The sequence below is a fragment of the Alexandromys fortis genome, unplaced genomic scaffold (genome assembly GCF_014885135.2).
Source record: "Alexandromys fortis isolate MF-2015 unplaced genomic scaffold, M_Fortis_MF-2015_v1.1 scaffold_215, whole genome shotgun sequence".
Lineage (NCBI taxonomy): Eukaryota > Metazoa > Chordata > Mammalia > Rodentia > Cricetidae > Alexandromys > Alexandromys fortis.
In genome coordinates this window covers 1,362,941-1,389,075 of record NW_026068086.1, presented here as the reverse complement: position 1 = coordinate 1,389,075, position 26,135 = coordinate 1,362,941, and the positions used below count along the sequence as shown (strand labels likewise).

The following is a 26,135-nucleotide window of genomic DNA, read 5'->3' as shown; positions in this document are numbered from 1 at the left end:
GTCACTTAAGCACACACCTGCAATCTCTATGCGTGGAGGGCTCCTAAGACACAAGCTCAAGAAAACAGTCAAAGTACCAGGAAGAACATTCTACAGAGAAAACTCACCGGACAAGCTACTCAACTGTCAACTGTGTCTATATACACTGACAAGAGAAAAGAATTGCCTGAAAATCTTAAGAAAAATGCCAGTGCTCACAGAGGACTAGATTGATGTCTGCTTCCACCAGCCAGAGCCAAAAAGCTCGTACGTATGAAGCATGTGTTGGATGGGTATTATGAGGGATCCTGCCCTGATAGTGGGAGAAGGGAAACCAGGGAGACATGCTACCTATGAGAGAAACAAGCTGCTCCTACACATCTCAACTCTGCCCACAAAAAAAGCTGAAGAAGACTTTTAGGAATGCAAAAGTTTTGAGTACGCAACAAGGTAAAATTCTGATATCTGACCCCAAATTTTCAATTATGAAAAGACGTGTGCAAAGAAGATCCACAAAAGAGAAAGAAATTCATCTATTAGAACTGTCTCCAGGGATGACAGAAAGATAGAATAAGCAGCAAAGGATATTAGAACGGTTTCAGTTAGATCCTGTACGGTCAAGAGAGTAAAGGTTGAGGCATGTGTGTTGTGCGTAATGATGGGTATGGCAAGAAGTGATGGGAGGGTTTAACAAAGCTCCAAACTGCACTAGCAGGAAATCCTCGAAAGCCAAGACAATGAACGACAGAAAATTAAATATCATAAAAGGTAACAAGTCACAGAAGAAAAGGTTAATGAACTTACACATATAACAGAAACTAACTCAAGAGAACAGTTAAAATACCTGGCCTATTCCAAACCCACAATATAAGCATCTGTCTTCTGTGGTTTAGATGAGGTTTGAGCGTACCCCCTAAAAGTTCACATGGTGGAACTAGTCCAAGTACAGCCATGTGAGAGAGGGCAGAGTCTAGTAGGCGGTCACTGGAGGCTACATTAAAAAGGCTACATTAAAACCCTAGGAGGGAGCGGAGTCATCTCACTGTTTTCCAGCAATGATTCGTATTCTTAATATTTTAAAAATCTACTATCTAAATCAACCATCATTCATAGCTCCCATTTTCTGTTTTTGAACATTTGAGATTCTAGAAAATATTGACATTCAAGATTTTATTACTATACAAGAATATATATATACACACATATATCTTATATATTTAGTTTTCCTTAAATTTGTCCCTGAAGTAGATAAAGTGTAGTATACTGTTACACCTTATATTTGATAATTTATAAAACAGATGATATTTATATCTGAATGCACCACCACCAATGTTGATGTTTTTGCAATAAGCCCATAGGTTCACATTCTCTTCCTTTCTACTTTGTTAACTTATGAAGTAGATCCCTGGAAATATAATACTAGCACGACAACATCATCAAACACCTATGATCTATAGTCAGGTAAATGATAGCTATTTTTACGCAGATGCAGTTAAGTGAGCACAAATCATTAAGGGTGGAGGTGAGTGGGTGTTTCCATGCACTGGAGGAAAGGATATGGGAGATGAGCAAGAAGTACTGCCTAAGAGGAGGCGACTGGCCATTCCGCCCTGAAGCACCTGTGGAAGTGCATCCAATAGAAACACTGGGTAACAGCAATAGCCAGAAGGCAAAGAGCAGAGAAGTGCCAAGGAACAAAGTGCATTCTGGGAACTAATAAACATGGGCTTTACTGAAGGCTAAGTTGGTGAGGAGGAAGGGTGAGGTGGATGAAGAAGTCATTTATAGTAACAATACTAGCTCTCAGCTCCAGAAGATGGAAAGTCTGAAATCAAGACGTCGGCATCTGGGAAAGGCAGTCTTGCTGCATCCTGCCATTGGTTATGGTGTGTGTGTGTGTGTGTGTGTGTGTGTGTGTGAGAGAGAGAGAGAGAGAGAGATAGAGAGAGAGAGAGAGAGAGAGAGAGAGAGAGAGAGAGAGAGAGAGAAGCACACTCACATCCTGATAAGGTTCCCACTCCCTTGATAATGAGGCCACTTCTGTAATAACAGCAGTAACCTATTCAATATGGCAAAACCCTTATGGTCTCATAACCTGTCAATAGGCCCTGCCCCCCAAACACTGTGGAACTGAGGACTCAGTTCGGAACACATACTTCTGGAAGGACACACTCACATCAGAGCCAAGCCAAGCCAATGACAGACTCTATTCCAGTGTTTAGAAGTACAATGCATGGAAGGACAAAAGCGAGGGTGGAGAAGGATGATATGATCACACAAAAGAGTTGGGAGAAAGTTATCCAAGGAACAGAAAAGGCCTTGGGACTCAAAGTGTCAACTAAACATCGGTAACTCCTGTTGTATGATTACTTCCTGGAGGAGCTCCTGAGAGGGCTCCGCAGGGACAGCCTTTAAAGGCAAGGCCTGTGGATCTGAATTTGATCCCCATGTCCCACAAGGTGGCAGGAGAGAACTGACTCCGGAGAGTTGTCCCCTGACCTCCAAGTTCAGAACAGCGACCCCAATGAGTGGAGAGGTGCTTATCAGTTACACGCATTCCCTCATTTTAGAAAGCTCCGAATTCCAAGGCGTTCATCCCCTAATCTCAAACATTGGCCATACTGGTAATCTCTTGAGCAGAATGCTTAACTCAGCTATCATCCTCTTAATTGAAGACTAAGGACTGTGTGTTACTCTTCTTCCCCTCTGTCCCATCTAGTAATCCCTTGAGGACTTACTAAAAGCTCAATCTTTCTTGAGTCCCTAGTACATACACTAAGATCTTGCCATCTGCCTTTGACATTAAAGAAGCATATATATATATATGTATATATATATATATACATATATATGTATATATATATATAAATTCTGCATCAGTCTGGGATCTCTTTGAGAAGACAAGTAGGCATGCAGATGAAAATGCAAATTATAGCCTTGAAGATCAAGCTGAGTGCCACTGCATTTATAATAGTGCTATACAAGTGCAGTAGAGGGAAGGTTGCTATGAGCCGCTGTTGGGAAAGAAATATTTATGCAGCTGGGAGATGTTAAATTAGGGCTTGAAAATTCTGCTAGGGAGAGATGAGGCTCGGAAACGCCTGAGCACAACGGTTGCGGGTCTCAGGAGAGCCAAGGGTCCATGACAACGATTTAATGAGCGAAATCTCCAATTCTGCTGCTCTCTGCCCTCAACTCAGCCATGTCTAGCCTGTATTTTTTCCTTCCTTGGATTTCCTTAATTAATTTCTTTATTTGCATGGCACAGACACAAGCCTCTGCAATCACATCCCATTTCAATTCCTGACAACCGGATCCACTCACTACGCTCAGCACCTGTAGGGGTTTTCAGCCCCACGTAAGATGAAGACCCTTCTGTCAGTGTGCTCCTCCTACACGCCACATCTTCCTGTGCTGGATTCATGGTTTCCTAGTATATTAGAACCAACAGCTTCTCTCTACGTCAAAGACGCAGACCATCTAACACCCTCCAGTACCTTCTGAATTTTTCTCCCCATATACTAACTTGCCATTTACCCCACATAAATGGGCTCTAAGACCTCCTACAGCCAACTACACATTTTCCTCCTCCGAGACCCTCCTGCTTCAAAGTCACTATTTTTTTTTGTGCTCAAGAATCTAAATCATAATTTCCTGCTTGTAAGCCATTAATCTACAGCAGCAAAGTAGAGAATTTGCTGCCATTAAGTTGTTGGATGACTAAGACAACCTGCTTGTAGATACGCTTTTATTGAAATCTCATTATCTCAATGGCGTCAAGGAAGAGGGAGAAGAGGGGGAAAGGACTTGTGGGGGTGTATGATGGGGCAGAGACGAGGGGGAATGAGAACAGAGGGAGTCCTTGTGGAATGGAACTGGAGAGTACAAGTTCAACATTTGAAGTCTTCAACAATCCTGGAGCAAGTAGATCTGTATGACCTTCAAAATATCTTTGCTCTTAGTAAATATAAAGTATGAACCAAAGCTCTGAGGCCTGAGTTTTATCCCGGAAACCTAACAGTGCCTGTTTTTAAAAATCACTTGGTGATTAACCAGCGTGAAAATTGTAACCAAAATACTCTCTCTTTGGCTTAAAGCACATTGTGATGGTAGTTAGAGATATAGAAGAAGCACTTGGTCCTGGGTGGATGGCTCAGTGTGTAATGTGCTTACTGTACAAGCACGGAAACTCAAATTCAGTCCCCAGAACCCAGGGAAAAAGTGGAAAGTGGTGGCAGAGACCAGAGATCTCTAGGACTGCTGATCTGTCAGTGTGGCCTTATGGGTACACTCTACGTCCTGTCGAGAAACCTTAACTCAGAAAACCCAGGGTAGATGGCACTGAGGAATGAGACAGGAGGTTGCCTTCTGGCCTCCACATGTGTGTGCACCCACAGAGGGACGTGCCTACACCCCTCCCTGAGAAAGGCCCTTTCTTGACTGGGGGTGTGGTTCAGTGGTAGAAAACACACTTTCAGAACTCTATTCTCTTACCACCTTCACTTTCCCTCTGTGCTGATACTTTGCTCCTTCAGTGATGACTGGCGGCTACACGTAGTCCTGACCCCAAGCGGAGACCTAACACTTCTTCTTCCAGCAAACGCCAACCCTTTCCCAGCAGCACACAGGAAGCCCCCTGGTGTCTTCAGAAAAAAGCTGTGCTTCAAGTTGAGTGTGTTGCACAGAGGTAAATAAAGCTTTACCAGCAATGATAAGAACCATGAACTTCACACTTTTCCTGTGAATGGTGAGAACCAACAGAACCGAAGAGTAAAGAACTGTGTCAACCAGCAGAGGAACACCAGGGGCAAAGTGTGTGTGTCATAGAGGAAGTCTGCCCTGAGGAACTGCAAAAATGATGCGCAAAGAAATGACATCTAAACTACATCTTAGAGTGAAGATGAGGAGAGCTACAGGTAGATGGAAATGATATACAGAGATGCATAGGTAACACAGATAGACACATATAGACAGATGTATTTAATAGAGAGAGAGAGATGCCGAGCCTGGGTCATTTACACAGGTTATAGTGATTGACTTTCTCTACTGCCACCAATTTAGAGATGGTGAAATTGAAGCAGGACAGCTAAGGTGACACATCACAGTGTCAATGAGAGACCCTGCCTCAAAGCAGTCGGATGATGGGCCAGGAATGATGACACCTGTGGTTGCCTTCTGGACTCCACACTCAGATGCCCTCATCTACCCATCCATCCACCCGCCCCTCTCCAGCACATACATCCAACACAAACACAAATAAAAAAAACGTACATGGGAGACTGTGTTTCTTATACAAGGAAATGCATTTCCTATGTCACGGGGAAGATTAATATATTCCATTAATAATGTAATGACTTGAGGAAAAAAAAAACCACTCAAGTGACCCTCAGCCGTGTTTCTAACAAGGACAGGATACCAACAGTGAAAGGATCGTTTAAAAAGCTAATTTCCTTTTCATCGTGCCTGTGAAGTGTTTACTTAGTTCACATCCTGTGTGACCCTATGGGAAAATTTTGAACTAATGCCGGGGAAAATCCCATAGGGTTACACAGGATGTGAACAGGGCCTGGGCTGAGCTACCTTTGGCTTGAAAAATAAACTCAGATAGGTGAGTTTCACTTTCTGTTTGTCATAAATTCCACATTCTGGCTCCTGAAGTTCACGTTCACAGGGCATCAGCTTCTCTGAGGTGGCAGGTCAACCGAAGGCCAACCTCACTGTTTTTTAGGGTTTTTTTTTTAAGCAATTTTTTTTCTGTTCTACACACAGTACACTTCCGGCACAATGGGCAAACAGTGGTGTCAATCAAAGGCAGCCTGCCAGAGCACCCCTGGAACACCCCTGGAGCACCCCTGCACACCCGCACTGCACACATTTTAGCTACCCCTTTTCCATTTCCTGTGGAGAAGGCATATCATACCACTTCCCCTATAGAAAAAAAAAAAGCAGCCCAATTTACTTGCTGATGGAAACACTGTCATACTTTCCACTGGCCAAGCTTGAAACCATTGCTGATTTAACCTTCATTAATTTTTCCACAACAACTTGCAGAAATGTCAGGAAGCAGCTGTACGAAGCCTGATTAATTACCCTTATCATGGCTACTTGGCCAGGCACTTGGGCCCCCTTCCCACTGATATGTGTATGTGTGGAAATATATGTTCGAGCACAAGAGTAAAAGTGAGCCCATTTCCTTTCCCTGCTGTTTGATACAGGTGGTGGGGGATGTCTTCCTCTGAAAAAAATCTAGATGGATCTTCAGTGTCTTCCAGCGGCCCAAATCTTTCAGATCTGGAGGCAGGCAACCCTGTGAAATTTGGAATGGTAGCCATAAAGGAAAAGATTGCTGCCTGCTGATTACTCTGAGCTATTCAAGCAGACGCTAATGCATTCAAGGCTCAGAGCCACGCTGCATGTGTTATTCAATCATAGGAGCTAGAATTCACTTCCGAACTGGGAATTAGAAAATCAAATGCCCTTTTTCTACTTTTTTTTTTAAAACTTTCTCTCCTCCCTCATCATTTTAGTTTGCACCGTACCATCTGTCTCAGCCTATGAAGAAATGCGCTGTGCATGCTGGGCACAGACACGGGGAACGGCACACCTCACAGCCCCACGCGTCAAGCGGGGAGCATCTATCTCTGAGGCAGGTTTGCCTCGCAGCCTGACCATCTGGGGGACTGGTTCTAGCTAGCAAGCTTGGCTTCTCAGCCAGCACTCAGACTTTCAGATTGCTTTTTCCCCTAGTTGACAAAATGTCAAGTAGTGTTCAAGAAGATAAACACTGGCAAACTTATTTTCCCTCTAAAAACACAGCAATGTAGACAGAAATATTCAAAGTGTACCTACTAAGGCAGCCAACTAGGAGGCTTTGATGGCAAAGGCAGAGGCCTTGTCATATCCCTGAAATACATAGACAGTCCAAATCTGACACTTTCCAAGACGATTCGAGTTTGGGCTAAGAACCTGGTTTTCCTGCCCTCATACAGATAGGGAATTAAGCAGAACAGGCTTTGAACCAAATGGCAACAGTATCTTCTGAGGCGGCTTTGAGAGATGAGGGAAGGAGTCTTCCTCCTTGAGCTAACTACGCTGACAAGCTAAAACATTCAAAGGCCCCCACACTCATTCCCCAAACTAAAGTAAAACGGAGGCTGGAAATCCCTGGTGCACACCATGGAAGTAATACCGAGAAGCAAGCAGCAGCATCCTGGCCAGGTCATGGGCACTGAGCCAGAATTTCAGCTTTCAATCCCATCCCTCACTCAGTGAACAACTCAGAGCATCGGGTGAGTTACCTAGCCTCTTGATGCCTCCAGTTTCTTAACTGGTAAGTGGGGATAAAAGCAATGGTGCCCTTAGATGTACTCAGAGCTTAAAGGTGGCACCATGGAGTGAGATGTTAGCCATTAGGTCTCTATTTTCCAGTTCGTAGTTCTGACATAGATTCACCTGAAAGTCAGGGAGAAACAATATCAGAAGCGTCCCTGAGTTAGTTTAAGCAAGCCCATCGCATTGTTGGAAAGATCTGTCAGTCATAAAGGAAGACGTGCATAGTTTTGAATATGACCATTGAAGTGGAGTCAAATAATCTGGGGCTAATAGATTATTTTCTTGGTTCCTATAGGACAAGCCCGTGATGCTGGGACACACTGGGGAAAGCTTGGGTGGAGACTGCCACAGCTCACCCACCAGGTCTAGAAATGGCAGGTGAGACGAAGCCATTAAGACCAGGATAGGTACAATCTTCCTTATACAGTCCAACATTTACTAATGAGGAGAAAGGTGCACGTTCAGTTGGCACGAAAATCAATGGGAGCTGCCAGGAGGCCCAGCAAAGAAAGGACACTTCTTTGAATCCCTCTTCTACAGTATGATTTTAAGTAACTACCAAGTCATAAGGCCTTGATACCTCAGGGTAAAAGAGGAGATTTTGTCTGATCTTATACATCCCTGTCCTCTTGCCGTGAGGAACCTAATTCTGCTTCCTCCATAGACAAGAGTCACAGAGAGAAATAAAAGCATACCTACCCTCTCCAAACAATGGATTTCTAGAAGAATCTTTTTCAATTTCTATGGACGTGAATAAGAGAGAATTTATTGCTGTAGAAGAGAATTGTTGGCATCGTCAACATGCTGGTGATTGTAGGCTTCGGGAGAGTTTGAGAAAGGACACCAGGAAGAGGATCTACTTCCTGTTTCTCTGAGCTCTTCCTATCTGCCTGCCTCCCTAGGAGTTCCACTGTCACAGAGGGGGAAGAGAGAAAGGAGGAAAAGGAGGCAAGGTGTTTCTCAGCAACCCGAGGATAATCCAGTTATGATTATTTAGTGTGCCTTTACCAGAACGAAGAGCAAAAAGCAAATGACCAATCCCTATCCTGAGTGAATGAATGAATGAATGAATGTTCTAGATGCACACAAAAGACCAGTTCTGCTGACTTCCTCTATCAGATGTCTCTGGATCTTACAAGAGTATAATATTTTTAACTATGCAACCGAAAACACACTGGATTATATATTTAACTATTTTGAAACAGCCACATCGAAATTAGAAGCAAAATATATGAACAAGAGATAGTATAGGTCTAATGCCTCCATAATCTTTACTTGCCATATCATAAAGGCATTTTGTGAAGAGAGAGGACTAGCAGCTATGACCTCTGCTGGAAGCAAAGCCATGGACCTGCTATACCCGCTGCCGCGGGTTCTCACTCTAATAAGAACAGGAATGCAAGCATGTGGTTTAGAGACCTGTGATACCTATTTTTTTCTCAACTGAATTCTGTACATCTGCAGGTACGAGTCCCACCCTAGGTAAATGATAAAGCCCTTTATAATTCCACATAGTTACAGTCACTGAGCTCTGTTCCTGTTTCCTCGGCAGAAAACAATCACAAGAAGAAATAAACCCACTCCTCTCTTTCCCAACCACTGAAGAAAACAACAATAACAAAAACTCATTTCTAGAAATGCCCTGACTTTCTGCTGTGCCTGGGAAGGAGGGAGCATTTGCTGACTTGGAAATAAATTGCAGACACGACCAGGCCTCCCCATCATACCAGTGAGTACATATGTAGCTACATTAACCCCAATTAACTACAACGCCCGTTCCAGCCCCCACCTGCTCACACAGGACCTCTGATCCTCTTGAAAAGTTCCAACCAAGTATTTCTAGGACTCCAGCAAGGGAACCTTCAAGGAGCCCACAGGCAATCTGACAGCCAGTCACAACACCATCTGCGGCTTCCTCCTGCCAGTGCCAGCTCCCTCTAGTGTCCTCAGGAAGGTAGCCCTCTGCCACCTCTGCAGATGGTGCCCATGGCAAGAATGCTAATGCCCAGATGCCCCACAGCCAGCAGAGCCCTGCACCCAGGCAAGACAAGTGCATGCCTTGAGTCTCATGCTTTAAAAGATCCACATCCCAATGTATACAATACACAAAACGTATTGAAAACTATATCGCACCTTTGTCCTGAATATCGAGTTGCCCGTAATCCTAAACCATGACTTCAAGAGTTAAGGTTCTTGGGGGGGATCTTTTGCCCAATCTCTTTGCACTGATTTAAAAAAAAAATACTTGAAATAAATGCCCTGAAGGTTTGCAGGTGGGGCCCTCACGAGTGTGTAGGTAGACACCATTCCAAGTGCACAGGTTTAAGGCTGCCTAATGCTTGGGTTAAATAAAAGTTATAGTGCCTAGCTGTGGCTGTGAGCACGAACACAAAAGATTCTTGCACAACAATAGACAGCCACACCAAGCATCTCTCTGCTTCCCTCGCTCAGTGCTCTATCTGGCCAGTGGCTCCCCAGCTGCTGGTGAACTACTGCAGCATTTACAACAATTGCACACGATACTTGACGACTATTTTGCAATTAAGCATTCCTTCTTAGTCTGCTATTAGCAAAGATGTCGGCCACAGGAAACATGATGCTAATTATTTATAGTCACATATAAGTCAACACTTCAGACTAAATCTGCACATGGCTGTAGTTCCACCAAAACAGCTTGAGACTTGGTTACACTTAAATATACACATAGCAGTTGTTAGAATAATTTATTAGTGTATGTATGTATATATATATATATACGTATATATATATGTATATATATGCTTGAACTGTTAGAATAATTTCGGATCAAAAATGTTTTACTTATTTATTATAATGTAGACTTGTTTTTAATGAAGAATTTTGGATATTTGCTAAAACAGCTTTTTGAAATAGCTTACAAAATTTTAAATTCTCATACTTTATTTTCTGAATAAATATAATGATGTTTTGTATAATTTTAACATAACTAAATTTTAGTATTGATTGGTTTTATGTGTGTGTGCATACACTTGTAGTGTGTGTGTGTGTGTGTGTGTGTGTGTGAGCTCATGTGTCCGAAGGCATGCACATTACTGTGGGGGAACAAATGTGTGTGCACCACACTTTTCATTTAAAAATCAGAAGGCCACTTCAGGTATCAAAGTCCCCACCTGCTCTTTGTATGAGACAGATTCTCTGTTTTTCTACTGATACATAAAGCTAGTTGGCTCTAAAGTTTCTGGGAATTCTCCTTCCTGTCTCCCATCTCTTCATGGGAGTGCCCAGATCACAGACATAGGCTAAAGTGCATGGCTTTTATTCATTCATTGAGCCATCGTCCCATAGCCCCATGTTGAGACAGGGCTTTCTGTATCTCAGACTGGCTTCAAACTCACTATGTGACAGAGGATGACCTTGAACTTCTGAGTGTATGGGCCACCATGATTGGCTTATAGGGTGCCAAGGATGGGACCCAGGTTTCCAGACTGCTAGGCAAGTACTCTGTTCACTGAGCTGCATTCCTGGATCTATTTTAAATCTTTTAGGTCACTGGGAATAGACAAAGTGAGAACCTTGGCATATGTATCTTCTTATGTTCAGAAACAGAAAAAGCACCCCCCGCACAAAACCTAAAAAGAGGCATTCTGCTCCAAATCGAAAGCTTCAGACAATGAAAAGTAAACAAGCTTGTCAAGCTGACCCACGTAAAATACATTAACAGGATAGTTCAAATTCTTTAGCTGATGAAGATTTAATTGCTGTTCAAAACAATAAAAAAAGGAGCCAGAAAATTACCCCCAACAAATCTCCAACTTGAGCAACCAAGAATAAATCCTTAGCAACTTCATGGTTTTTGTAGACAAAGATTTCATCACTGATTAAATTTAAAAAAAAATGTCGGGGAGCCTTCACTTGAACTCTTACACTTGATGCCCAACAAATCCTGGCAGCTAGGACTTTCTCCCAAGTTATAAATTTTTAAGACCCAACCTAAGCTTGGCTTGCAATCCTTTCTCCTTTTCCACCACTGTCAGAAAATGAGTTCCGCCCAGGATTTTCCCCGTGTGACATGTTCACTCGGCTCCAACACACATGTCCCCTCCATTGTCCCTCCAGGCAGAGGAAGTAAGGAAGCAACACACATGGCCCCCATTGTCCCTCTGGGCCACCTCTGCTTTCCAGCTAAAAACTAAACCACAGCTGATCCTCAAGTGGGAATGTGTCCGAAGAGTAAGGATGAATGGAGTCTGTAGCCGGAGTCTGATGAAATTACTTACAGGCAAAATGAAGACTTAGCTGAGCCCCTCTTTCATCTTCGTTCCGTCTCTCTTCCGGCATGGCTCCTCTCCATCACCTTCAGACCCATACGTGTGCCCTTCTCAGACTTATTACAATGAGTGTCTAGTGGGGTGAACACCAGTAACGAAGGCCAAGGAGGACATAGCAGGCTTCCAAAAACATCACTTTATATTTCTGGCCATTGTTCATTACATAAACTCTAAGGACAAATCTTGGATCAAGCATTTTAACAACTTAATGAACACAGTGAATATTTTGAATAGAATTGTCCCTTTTCTATTTCAAAGGCTGGGGGAAAGATGTTTCTTACTCATCTAGATTGAGGGACTAACTCACAATAATATGTATTAATGTTTGGTAAAAGGAATATTGACTTTCTTGTCTCAAACACAGAAGGAATTTTAGAGATTTTGAAGACATATAATGAAACCCACTTTGTGTGAGTGAGTGTGTGTGTGTGCGTTGTTATGTTATGTGAAGGGTTCCTATGCTAGAAAACCAAACATATAAAGTCTATATCTCCTTATATTATTTTATATAATTAAACAAATAATTCTAAGTGTATCTAATTATGGTCATTATTGAAATTTTATAGAACACTTTCAGATTCAGTTCTCTTAGACATCTTAAGAAAAGTCTTCACTAATAGTGTTATCATTAGTTTAAAAGAATTGAAAATGTGTTCTGTAAAAAATATTAGCTATTTGCATCTGTTCTGAAGAATAACTCCCGATGCCAAGCTTAAATTGAATTAATTTTTTTCAATTTAAATTTTTCATCAGATTTCTAAAATGTATCAAATCTGTGCACATAAAATATATCATGAGTAAAGCAGATATAATGAGTTATTAAAATTTCGATAAGTATCATATACATACATACATATATACACATACAACATACGTGTGTGTATGTAGTTTTATTTTGTTTTTGAGACAAAGTCTCACTGTTTCTCCCTAATTTGTTTGGAAATTACTATGTAGTCCATGCTGGCCTTGAACTCACAGAGATGCCTGTCTCTATCTCCCAAGTATTAGGATTAAAAGAATATGCTACCATGGTTGGCTCAGATACACAAATATATACATACATACATACATACATACATACATACATATATTTAAATTTTTTCACTTCTGTGCATGTGTGCATGATGTGTGTATGTATGTGCATGTGTGTGCGTGTGCGTGCAAACTTGCACACGTCCTAAGGAAGCCCGAAGAGAGCAGTGCATTGCGGAAGCTGTAGTGAAAAGCAGTTGTGAGCTATCAAGTCTGGGCTGCATCTGAACTCAGGTTCTCTGGAAGTGCAGGAAGCACTCTTGACTGGCTAGCCATCTCTCCAGCCCCCTTTAGATGTATTTTAAGGTTCTCTTTGCTTACTAGTTCATTTCTGAATTCTAAGGGGAAGCGTGAAAGAATGGAGCTTGTACCCTCCACGTTGCACAGGGTAGAATGGTTCTTGAAAATAAAGCTTCCTCAAAAAAAAAATACGAGTTTGGTTTTGTGTATTTGATTTAGAAATGTCTTTTCAACCTCTGAATTTGGCTTCTTAAAAATGTCATTTATTTTTTAATTCTTAGAAGACTCTCTTCACTGCTACATATATATTCAAGGAACTTAGGAATCAAAAGTAGGCCCCCAGACTTTTGTGTAGCTGCTTGCAGGAAACTCAGAGAAAAGTTGTTAAGTAACCAAAGCACTTTAAGTCTGGTGTCTGTCCTCTGGAAGAGGTTCAGCTCACAACATACCGGTCACCCCAGCACCTGGTTAGTGGAGGCAGGACCATATGGAGTTCAGGGCCATCCTTGGCTACACGATTAGCTTCAAAGCTTCCCTAAGCTACACGAAACCCTACCTCTCCCCCACAAAGCCCTAAATAAACAAACTAATTAATTAATTAAGTGCACTTATGTTTCTAGACATTCCATAATGCTACATCCATTGACATGCAAGTGTTCAAAGAGAATTCTGCAGTTGGCTGATAATTTCCTACATTTCTAGATCAGATAGAAAAGTTTGCTCCATCTCCACCCATCCATTTCCATGTGTGGTTTAGGCCCCTGACAACTCAGTTACACTGGTGTCTCTTGCAAAATGAAAAGCAAAAGTAGCGGACCAATCCCTATCCTGAATGAAGGATCCAGATGTGTATATCGGGCTAGTTTCTCTCTTTTCTCTAAAGTCATATATGTAAGATGCAAGAAGATACAGAGTTTGAAAAGATAATGGAGGTGCAAATGTATAATATGTAGAAAAATCATATAAAATGAAATTATCTTTTTCTTTCTAGAATTCAAAATTCACATTAATATTTCACCATAGTTAAAAAGGAAACCTTCCAATTCTTTATCAGCGTGTTTTTAAAATACTAATATACTTCAAAATTCATAATAAATTAAAATATCTTAGTCACTGTAAAAAACATATGTTAATATTCACTCACAATAAGACTCTAAGTTTAGCCTTGGCATAATGAAAATTATTGCCACTTGTCCTTATATCGTAAAACACATTTTTATTTGCTTCAGAAAAAAAAGAACTAAGGATTAAGAGCAACGGCCCCTAGCCTCTTGGTTAAATCTGAATTTCTGATTATTTGAAACAGAGATGAACCTGCCAGCCTGCTACACATAACCAAACATTCACGTATCTGTGCTACAGAACAAGTAAGGAGGAGAAAATGGGGGCCTTGTTTCCTCATGTAACATAAACAAGCTAAATAAAAATGACAAATCCTGCAAGACCCAAACTCATCATTCACAAAAGAAAACTACAAAATGATGAGTGTGAAACAGGAGCAGGATACTAAAAACGCAACTAAACTCTGGGAGTCTGGATTTAAGTCTCCAGCGCACGCGGGTCCTCAGCTCTTTGGTTATAGCATCTTTACTGATGCTTCCAGAAATGGGGAAAGAACGCAGTCTGTGGGCACACAGACAAGCACAGGGGCCCCATCTGCCCAGGGGGCTTCAGCTAAGACCCCAGCGGGAAGCCAGTACCCTGTGAGGCACCTTGTCCACTGTATTCACCAAGAAGAGAGTCCCAAGGCTGCAGGAGTGAAGGCTGGGTCACCAGGATCTCCTCAGAAGCCTAGCAGGTTCCATGCTGTTCTTCTGAGACCTAGTTAGAGTTCTCACAGGCTCAACAAAATGTGGGGCCCAAAGAAGCAGGAAACAAATCACAGAGGGAATAAGTACCTAATAGTCACCTTATAAATGGACTTTCAGACAAACTCTCTTCCTGTAATCTTGGGAAGCCTGCTTATATTGGCTTTTTTCCCCATAAGACACTTTGTTTAAAATTTTGCAAGTCTCTGCCCAACTCAGTTGCATTTCCTAGTCATTAGCCTGGAGAAAAAGGGAACTCAGAAAATGTTCAGTGATTAAAGGCTCCATCAGTAAGTGGACACATGACTACAGACGTGTTCATATTCTTTGTGCACTTGTGCGTTACAGAGCTCATGCTTTTTCCTCCATCCTGCCTTTTAAGTACTCTTCCTATTTCTTCAAAAATCGAAGGTTATATCAGTACAAGTTGAATACATCCACATAATTTTAATAATATGGGGAGTTGCATGAAAATTTCTTTGTTGTGCCAGTTGCTCAGAATAATTTCTTTAAAAATATACAGACAGGAAAAACCAAACAAAATATAAATTCTATCCCTCCTACTTGTTGCTTGAATTCCAGACCACAACCCTCTCCTTCTTCAGGATATGACACAATGTGCCCTTGTATGTGACTGTGTGGTTTGTCTAGTCATCTGTCCATTAGTATCCCTGAGAACAGGAAAAGAACTAGTAGGTGTACGCATGCGCGTGTGTGCGACCGCGTCCTGTGTGTGTCCTCCCACACCCACTTCCCTAGATTGTTCTCCGCAGAAATCTCCTTCTACGTGGGCCATGGGCCAAGGAGAGCCCGAGGACTTCCCTGACCTAAGCCAAGGGTGTATAGTGCACTAGGCACCGTCAGCAGGGTGCCCAAGGGACCACGTGGGAAGGAGGAACTGAGGAGGATGCAAGGAGGGGGTGGGGAGCTGGTAGCAGGAAATCCAACACTTTCGGCAGTATTTTGAAATCGGCAGAGACTTCGCAGGACAAACACATTCTCAAGCGATGCCTCTAAGACCAGCCAGAACACAAAGATCTTCCCCGGGGTTTATATAAACTTTACCCAACAAGGAGAAACCACGGAGAAAAAGCTCGGTCCTGCTCGCGGATGTGCTTGATTACATCTTCAAGACAAGAAATAACTTTCAAAATGCTTTTGCCCTCATTTCAACAACTTTCCAAACATGCTTACCCCCACTTCGACACTGAAACTTTGTCATGGTTGTTTGGGATCCATGGCGGCAGCCACTGGCCCTTTCTTGGATCCTGGCATTGACGGACACCCTGAACCTTCACACACTTAGCATAGCCCCTGCTCCCCACCAAGAAAACAGGGCCCTCAGCTCAGGATGTAACTCTCAGGAGGAGCTCTTCTCTCTAGCAAGCTCCTCCTCCCTCGGCTTTCTCACGCTTTCCTGTCTTATTTTCAACTGCATTTCCGACAGCTCGGTACAGTCTACAAACACAGCATTCCCCCAGGAGTCCCCAGCTGAGGCATCTAAACATCACGGGATTGGATCATGAGGGCATTGCTCTAACAAACAGACCCAGTAATGGATTCATGATGTAATGGCATTTGGGAGGTAGGAGCAGAGGCCTGGTGAGGAGAATAAGGCAACTGAGGGCTGGGCTTTAAAAGGTATCTTGTCCCTAGCCTCTGCTTCCGGGTCACCACATGGTAAGCAGTTTTGTTCCACCATAGCCTCACAGTGATGTAGCCAAGTGGCCATGGACTGAAGCCTCTGTAATTTTAAACCAAAATAAATCATCTTTCCTTTCATTGGCTTCTTTTAAATACTTGAGACAAACATAAAAAAAATAGACATGTAACTAAAACACTTCCAAGTACTAGATTTGAGTTTCAAGGCCAAGTTGTGCATCTGGTTCCCGCCACGTTTTCCACCTTCCTGGTACAGAATTGACATTATTCCCACGACCCTTGCTCAGCTCCCACCATTGCACTTAAATAAGCCTGCTCTGAATTTTAGGGAACGGAGTCCATATGTAAAATTCCCAAATAATATTCATCTATTTTAGGTAGAATAATTCTCATATTCCACAATACATATTTCAAAACCCAGGATAATGTATGGAGCTTAGCTGGTATTCTGTAATTTGGTTTGATTCCCTGACATTTACTAAAGACACTGAATTGTCTCAGCCTTCAAAGCCCTCAAAGCCCTCAAAGTCAGACAAGAAAATACCCTGCAAACAGATAATTTACTTACTGTGATCTCTCGGAATTGTCTCCTTATTTGTGTTCCTACAACCATCTGAGTTCAGAACTCAGAGAGAACTAGTAGCCTCCTGGCTTATCTACCTCCAGTTCTTCCGATTTTTCTCTTCAGTGTTGTCATTAAATAAGACTTAATCAGATCCTCCCCATAAGCCAGTTGTGTGTCTCCTTAGCTTAAAAGTGTGGTAAGATTCCTCCAGTTCTCTCTAAAGCAAAGCATAGGTTATAATTACTGAAAGGCTCTCTCTACTCTTTAGCCGGCCTCCACGTCTCTCCTTCCACATCTTCTCCTCATTCAACAACGCTGTCTCAAATACGCCGCTTCCTCCCTAGTCCGTGTTTAAAACAATAATATCCATCCCATGCCTTGCTACAGGTGGGCACAATTCCTCCCATTTGACACGATTTTCCCTTTGTTTAAAGTCATCCTTAGGAAATCCTATCTGATCCTCGAGGCCCCCTCCCCCTAACCCGCGACACCCATGAGAGCACAGATGTCACACAGCCTTCTCTTTCGACATCCCTGACTCATGGCTACAAGCTTCCCTATATTCAAGTCAGGTAAATACCACTCCTTACTCCGTTCTCCTCTCTACTTCCTGGACACTAACCTGCACGTGGCAGAACTGCATCGACTAGACGTTCCCTGAATTTAACAAAACTAAAGTTTTCACAAGTAGCCAAAAAAGCTCAAGTTCTACAAAAAAAAAGGGGGGGGGATGAGGGCTCAAGCCAGCAGTGTTGGCGGTTGCGATGACTGGTGTTCTCCAAATTTCCACTTAAAGATGATGACAGAAGCAAGCCACGCTGCAGTCAATGAATTATTTATTTTGTGCACAAATCACTCTGTTAATGGAAATCTTTCATGACTTGAGATCTAAGATACACTCGCTGCCCTACACTTACCACTTGTTCGCTTTCATCATTACTACACAGAGTAATGACAAAGGTAATGGCAGTTACAGGATCATAGGATGCTCGTAAACTAACGTAATCCAGAATAGCTCTTCTGAGCTGAAAACGCACCTCTATGGACGGGAAGAGCAGTGGATTATACCAAACCAGTCAACTCATTGCTACCATCAAACTTAAAAACCTAAGTTTTTCTGGGTGTTAAATACATCACCAGCTGAAAGAATAAATTCATTCAAGCACCTGGTATATTTGTCTTTATTTTGGTGCTTAATACTCCCCCCGCCCCCCCATTTCCCTGAACCAGACTGTCAAGCGACATATGTCACAGAAAAAGAAAAGTATGCGTCTGTGCACCACCTAGGGCTGCGAGGGTCAAACTGTCGCTGAGTTGTGCCACTTCAGCAAGTCATGAAGGGCAGGGGTCATGCTCCTCAGAAGGAAAAGGCAGCTCTGCCCCTGTCTGTCTTGGCTGAAAGAGACACTCAGGCTCATGGAAATACTGAAAAGTAATGTGTTCCCACGGAGGTGAATTCTTGGGGAATCATGGCAAGGGTTAGGGATGAAAAAAAACCTGAACCCCTCCTAAATCTTTGGGAATACTTAATGAGCTGAAAGAACAGCAAGAAGAGGAAGAAGACGCAACTTTTCCTGCGCGTTCTCACTTTTAACGATGAAGCCTCATGAAAAACGAAAAGAGTAAGATACACGGCATTTTGTCTGTTATTATCTCAAATACATAAAATCAAGTTGATCATGCCACTACCCAACTTGGCATCTCTCTTCACTTTCCTTTTATGTGAAAAGTCATTATTTTAACTTGGGGTTCAAAGCCTCCTGCTCCCACCTCCAGAGCATACGCATGAAAATGAGCACTTTGGAAAACACACAGAGTGAGTGAGGCACGGGGGGGGGGGGGGGGGGGAGTCTCCATCCAATCAGGATTCCCTCACTGCTTCCTATATACTTTTCTTCCAATTGTCTGTGGCCTGTCAGTCCTTTGTACTGCCCAGTTACTCCAACTCAGGTCCCCAACAACTGCCCTACCCCCACTTCACAAAGAAGTCAGATGACAAGGCCCACTAGGTACAGCTGGGAAGGACAATCCTGGGCACGGCGCCCTGGGACACACAGGATACAGCAACAGTTACCAGGGGTGGTGAGCTGTACTAGTGTAAAGAGAACCTGAAGGAAGTAAATAGGGCCTAAGGGCACCACAGAAGCCTGGGCAATCAAAATTTGGGGTGTGAGGAACTGAGGAGGAAAAGCAAGTGAGAAAGACGTCCCTGAGCCTAGGAAGCAAACATTCCCTTAAGCCAGCTAGGCAGGGCCTTTGTCTGTGATACAAGTGTGGGAGGAGACAGTAAGGGCAATGCCACTAGGTGACAGCCCTTGAGTGACTTAATGTGAGCACACCCTAAGTCCCCAGTGACTGCTTCACCCTCTTACCCTACCCTGCTGTGCTCCTACCAGGGAACACAACTCACAGGAGCCTCCTAAAGGGCCCTCTACTCAAAAACACTCAGCACCTCCCCACCCGGGGCTCCAGGAAGCATCTAGGCCTTCACTCTGCAGTCAGTGCCAGTGCCACAGGGCCATCTTGGCTCGGCTTTTTACCCCTAAACCACTGGTCCCATGTCATTTCGTCTCATGTGTCTTTCCACAGGTAACTGTTTTTGTTGTCATGGTATTTGTTTTACACTGAGCATTTGTATTTTACACTTCAAGAAGGTACTAGACCCAAAGACAGCATAACTCAAGGAAAGAGAAAACCCAGGGTGGAGTTCCACAGAGCAGTCATTCCGAGTGGAAGTTATGGAACTTCTCGTGGATTTTATACTAAACTATAGAATATATTCATCTATACTTAAACATATAGCCTTTGGGTTTGGTTTGTCTTGGTACATGATTTTTCTCATTTGCTACCTTTTTATAATAAAGTTCCAAATGAAAACATTAAAAAGGGCACGAAAAGCTTGGAAATTTGTCCTTACTGACCCTGTTGCGGATATTTAGTAAGAGTCAGATCTACTGATCCATATCACGAATGCCATGGGGTCATTATCTACGCATCAATTTCTCAGACTCTAACTTGAATTTTGAAAGGAAATTCACAAATATTTTAATGAAATCCAACAAGTAGTTACGAGATGTCAACTATTTTGCTCAAGCCTTTTTATTTTCCCCCAGGCCGAGAAAGATATGGATAAAACAAAGATCTACGGTTGCTCTCAAGTGGGGACTTTAGATACACAGCACAACAAAGGCACAATTCACATAAATTACTTCACCATAAGTCATGTGTGTGCGTGCTACCAAGCTCGCACGCGCGCACACACACACAAACACAAGGAAAAAGGTCAAGAAGTTACATGAGAGGAATAGAAGGGCTGAGTGGATTCCGAGGCCAGATAAAATAAAACAGAAAGACCGGTAACTCTAAAATGAAGATGTTCACCAGACTATGACATCAGCAAAGGTCAGCAATCTTTAGTGTCAACAACAGACAGAGCAGATATAGTACAGCAGGGAAAGTTAACTTATCATTTGGGAATTCATGGATACGAAATCACCGTGGCATTATGTTCAAACATAAAATGAGAAGCTCTGTGGAGGTGGTTTGGTCCATTATCCACTTTAAGAACTTATAAGAAGCGCTGAAACTGACCAAGGAGACTGGATCCGAGAACTCATTTTGAATCCGGTAGAGCATTGCTTGGCGATGACAAGAGTCTCAGGTTGGGGAGAATGACTGGGTAAACTAGATTGAACCTGTCAGGGCTCTGAAAACTGCACATTCGGATGCCAGGTTGGTGTTCGATCTTCTGGGCTGGAGAATCCCTAAAATCTGATAATTCTTATAATTTCAATATGGCTTCCCTTTCCTTATATGAATCAGACTAAACAAGACTGTATTGACCGTATCCGCAAAGCTCCAATATTTGGATAACGTCCATCAACTAGACCCATGCCCTCACGGTGACTGTGACATGCCAGCTGACATTATGTAAATCAGGGTTGTGTTCTGTCTCTGTGATTAATTCACTGGGGCTGTGGCTTTGACTAAGCCACTATCTGTAGCACCCAGCTCTCCAGCCATAGCCTTCATTTCCTTGCACACAAACTAAAGCATTCGGAGCTGTTTTCGCGCAGGCGATAACACAGGTGAACACTGTTTGCAAATGATGAACTATGACACTGGGTGCTAACACACACAGAAACAAGGCACACAGAGCCTCAGTTTCACAGCGGAGGTCCGGGAAGTAACTGATGAGAAGTTCCCCACACAGCCATCATACAGTACAAACCAAAGAAAAAAAGGCAGAAATAACTCTACAGAAAAGAACACTGTTAAATCCAAGAGCAGCCTTCCATCAGGATGTTGAATAGCTATAGAACAGACATGGGCTGAAATGTGTGTTGCTCGTATGACTGTCTTAATGAATGCTGATTGACTAAATAGGTTGACTAAATTGATTTCATGAATGAATGAAATGTGTGGCCAAGTGAAACGCTTGAAGAATTCAGGGAAATACTTTTTGAAAACTGGAACCACATAGCTCATAAAATCGAGTAGTAACTCATGGACTCCATACGGGTCTATTATAATGATGAAACAAAGTCAGGACGCCTGGCGATGGTGGCGCATGCCTTTAATCCCAGCACTCGGGAGGCAGAGGCAGGCAGATCTCTGTGAGTTCCAAGACCGGCCAGGTCTATAGAGCTAGTTCCAGGACAGGCTCCAAAGCCACAGAGAAACCCTGTCTCGAAAAACCAAAAAAAAAAAAAAAAAAGAACAAAGTCAGGTCACTGGAAGTCATGTACTGATTGATTCTCTTAACAGCCAATGGTCTAGTTTCTCTTGTCAATACTCAAACATGTATGATACCCTCTTCAATTATAATAAAAAAGAAGGGATTTACAATGAAATGGATTCCATGCACATGAAAATCTACAAAACTGCCCTCTTACAAAAGGAAACAGTTCGTAGGCTATACCCCGACAAGACAGGAGCTAATTGCCTGCAAAGACAGGAGAAGCCACAGTAAGTCCAGCAGGTTTGATGGATGCCATCTGAGCAGCTGAAAAGTGTCCAAATACAAGAAAGTGCTTTCTTTTATTTTCAGAATTTTTAGAAATCAGGAGGAGAATAAAAAAACATATATGGGCATATCAGAAGAGAAGGGAGCTATGGAAGGCTGAACAATGGGTCTGAGCAAATCACAAAATATAGCAATTTTGACAGACATCAGAAATAGGCATTTTGTACTTCTTAGCATAAGACTTCAACAATTTATGATTCTAAATATTAATAACTGTAGTAGTTATATCATTCTGGACAAGCTAACTACGACTTTGAAATCCAATATTCCCAATAAATATGGATTCTTAATTCTTACTTTAAAATGACCGTGAAATTACAGCTAGGACCTTCAATTATACAGCTTGCTCAATAAAGGCTAAAATATTTTCTCTTCCCTCTAATGCAAAGACAGCACTTATCAAATTCCTAAATAAATCTACCCATTCAATGAATGACACTTCCACCTGAACATAGATCAGAACCAACGGTTACCAACCCACGTTTTAGCTAGATATATAATGTTAAGATTGGTCAAAAGCATTACCACCTTGAAGGAAAACAGCAGTGTATAAAAACCAACATTATTATAAAGATAAAATAATTCACATTTCTTATTCTTGACAGGAAGTACCATAAAATGAATATTCCAATGGCTGCAGAATTTCCTTCTTTGCAGTATCTTTCTATATGCCACAAATTTGTGATGGTGAATATTTTATTATTTAGAGGAAAATTCCTTGAGTGAGAGGACATGGTCAAATTTACCACTAAAGTCTATGAGAAGTCACTGACCATATTGTCTGTCCACATTACAAGAAAAACGTAGAGCAGGAAACCCTTCCTAAAACAGCATCTGGATGAACTGAGAAAACAGGCCATCTCTGTGAGGTAGGCCCATGCTGGTAAGGCTAAAGAACCACCAGGCATGGAGTGGACAGAATGTAGTTCCTATACAGTCCAAACAGTTCCTGTTCAACTGTTAGCACTAACTACTGTTTTCATGATCATCAATAGTCACTGGCTCCTACTAATAGTCACTGGCTCCTGCTTCTGGTCAACCACATGTTTTATCTTTGGAGAATGTTATGGATTAAGTAACACACTTAAGTAACACGAAACAAAAAGTATTTTCAAGGAGCTAATGTCCAAGAGGCCCAGGGCTCAAGCAGCAAGGCTATGTCCACTTTCAGTCTCTTCTACATAGCTGACATTACATTTCACAAGTTGAAACTGAATGTGAGCACTGTGATGCACACACTGGGAGGAAGAATAAGAGCCAAGCCTGTGAGTAATATTGAAGTTGATGGTTTGGGGTATTAATTTTCATCTTCTGACATACACAGTAACTACTAAACACAATCAAGCTTTGCTTTTGAAACTTTTTAAACATCTCTCTTCCTGATGAGAGTCTCATCTGATTGCCTGATATCTCTTTAAGTATCCAAAACTATCCCCAAATGGCCTATATGTGCATAACAATGAGAACTGGTAGTCACAAATGTGTTTTGAATACTGAACCTTACAAGGCAGGAGGAAAAAGATTCCCTGCAGTTTTTAGATCCAAAGTTTCTCCTCTCCTGAATGTCCAGAGGCTACACAAAGAAAGCAAGATCTAAGGCTGAGGCCTCAAGACAAATCACCTCAGATAAGGCAGCTGCTGGTAGCCAGTCCAGACACTGTTATCAGCGAGAGACTACCTAGCAATGGCACCTTTAAAGACTCACAGCTAAACAAACATAGGTGTTTGGTTTTGTTTGAAACCTCCTCCCTGAGTAATTAGACACTTCCTTCCCTTATTCATCAACACTCACTGGATTTTTAAATGGCTCTGGTTTATTTGAAGAGAAATTAAATAGCAAGGTATAGAATTTTAGCATCATGGAAAACGTGTAAGACTTCAGTAATTCCAATCTTGTGACCTAAATTAGGAAAACAGTTTCCCCCAAAATTCTCTGTTACTATGCAAGGGGTTAATTAAAGCATGAGTTTGCCTGTGTTAAAAAAAAAAATTACCAAGCCCTAAAATCAGAATCATTTAGACTTTCTGATGCCAAAAATCTGTTTGAGAGAGCAGGCTTTACTATGCTGACATTTTAAGAGTAGCCAAAGTCCTGTTCCCACTAAATTCTGGCAGTCCCTAGCGATATGGGAACAGCCCAAACACCTCCTGGTTCTCAATTTTCTGTCTCAGGAGCCTCCAGTGCTATCTAGCAGAACATGAAGGTCAACTGAGCAAGTCCTGACTTACATGTCTGATCATGTCGCACACAAACTGAAATTTCCATGGCATCAAAATGGCTTAATATGGCAAGATGTGGGATTTCCTTAAAAGTTCATTGTATCTTAGATGTAAGTACAGTAAGATGCAGTTATACACATGCGCATGCACACGCCACACCCACACACTCACTCACTCACACGCGGATTTTCCCCAAAGCAAAACAGGATAGTCACATATTGATCCAAGATTTTAAGAAAATTACCAATACAATAAAAGGGGTTTAGTAGAATCTGGAGTTAGCATTGCAAGGGGCGCGGGTTCAATCCTCTGCATCTAACATAATGCAATGCAATATAACAGAATGATTGATAAAAGGAGCAATTTCAAATGGTAAATTTTTCCATTGTTCAAGCCAAATCAGAGAACAAAGACAACAGAAATGACTCAGTGGGTAAGAGTACTTGCTCAGTAAGCGTGAGAGTCTACGTTCAGATCATAACACCCAGGTGAAAAGTCAGGCGTAGCCTTAGTATTTGCTTATAACTCTAGTCTTAAAGAGGAAGAGCAAGGAGGGCTTCAGGAGCTTGCTGTGTCCAAGTCTAGTCAGTGAGAGGCCCCTCTCAAACGATTAAGGCAGGGAGGCATAGAGCAGAATATATTGACATCCTCACCTAGGTTTTGTATACACAGGCCTGTGTACCTGCATACACATGCACACCACCACATATACATATGCACATACACCCTACACACACATCACCCATGCACATATACCACACACACATACCATACATATGCACACATCCCCCCCTCATCACTCACACACAAACACACACAGAGAGACATATACATACACCAAACACATCGAACACACAATTTTAAACCTGAAATAATTCTTAAAGCTGCAGGACAGATTTACAAAGACATTCACTGAAGTCACAGCCCCAAGGTCTAGCACTGATTTTGAGGGCTTCGAACTATTCCTGTCAAAATCTCACTTAACGCCCACTTAACCTCACACTTTGGTAACTGAAGTGAAACCACAGAAAGCGTGTACATTCACTTACCTATCTGCTGACTGTTGAGAGAAGGTTCCAATCAAATCAATTCACTTAATCTTTCCAGTCGATCTGATTATCATTGTCTTTGACAAAACTCACAGACTTCACCTAAGGAAAACACAAAGAGAAGAGCACTTCAATGGGGAGCTGGATGCTCTCTGTAACCTAACGATACAAAATTCAAATCGGGACTAAATATACGTCTTTTCTGGTACCGTGCGACAGAGTAACAAAAGTATTTGGTAACTGGGTATTTGGTAAATTTTATGATTGGGACAAAATGAATGTTCAAGCATAGAGAGATTAAAGTCACAGAGGGAGATGAAAGAGTTTATTTCCAACCCTGATAGGCACATGGGAACAATTGACCACATAATACAAGGACATTAAAAATCACACGCAAGCAACCATGGAGATCGTTCTGGAATAACCCCCATTGATTACTGTAATTGGCTGAACACAACAAAGATGTAGGTTGTGCTTCACCAAAGCCATTAAATCTTAGCTACATCAATTTCTGCTGAGGAACAGACACTACCACCTAGATGTGTGACTTATTCGTAAGAGCCATCAAACCATCTTGAAAAGAATTCAGTAGGATGGGTTTCCAGACCATTCCGAGCATGCTGTCTTGTTTCCCCCAACAGCTGTTCACAGCAGTGAAGCCTTATGGACAGCTGATTACAAATATAAACAGCACATTCCACTCGTCTTGCCAGCGCAATGCCGGTCCTGAGGTCCAGAAATCAAATTACTGTCTCAGTTATGGGAGCAGTTCCAAGAGAAAGCGAGCAATAGCTCACCTGGAGAGAAACTAAAATAGACACCGGAGGATGGATGGGGCACAAGCGCAGATGACAGAAAATTACACAGCTCCCAGGGAATCCTGAATCGGGTCGCACTGGGGTAGATTCAGTATTT

The 26,135-nt window shown here is 42.2% G+C and overlaps 1 protein-coding gene across 8 annotated transcripts in view; it reads right to left on the bottom strand.

The window, feature by feature from the left end:
* Hivep2 (HIVEP zinc finger 2) overlaps positions 1-26,135 on the bottom strand; it is a 190,188-nt gene that overhangs the window by 55,612 nt on the left and 108,441 nt on the right. For all 8 annotated transcript variants that reach the window (XM_050122228.1, XM_050122220.1, XM_050122224.1 and 5 more), the window contains one exon: positions 25,221-25,322. The gene's annotated coding sequence lies outside the window, so the exon portion shown is untranslated. The remainder of the gene's footprint in view (positions 1-25,220; positions 25,323-26,135) is intronic.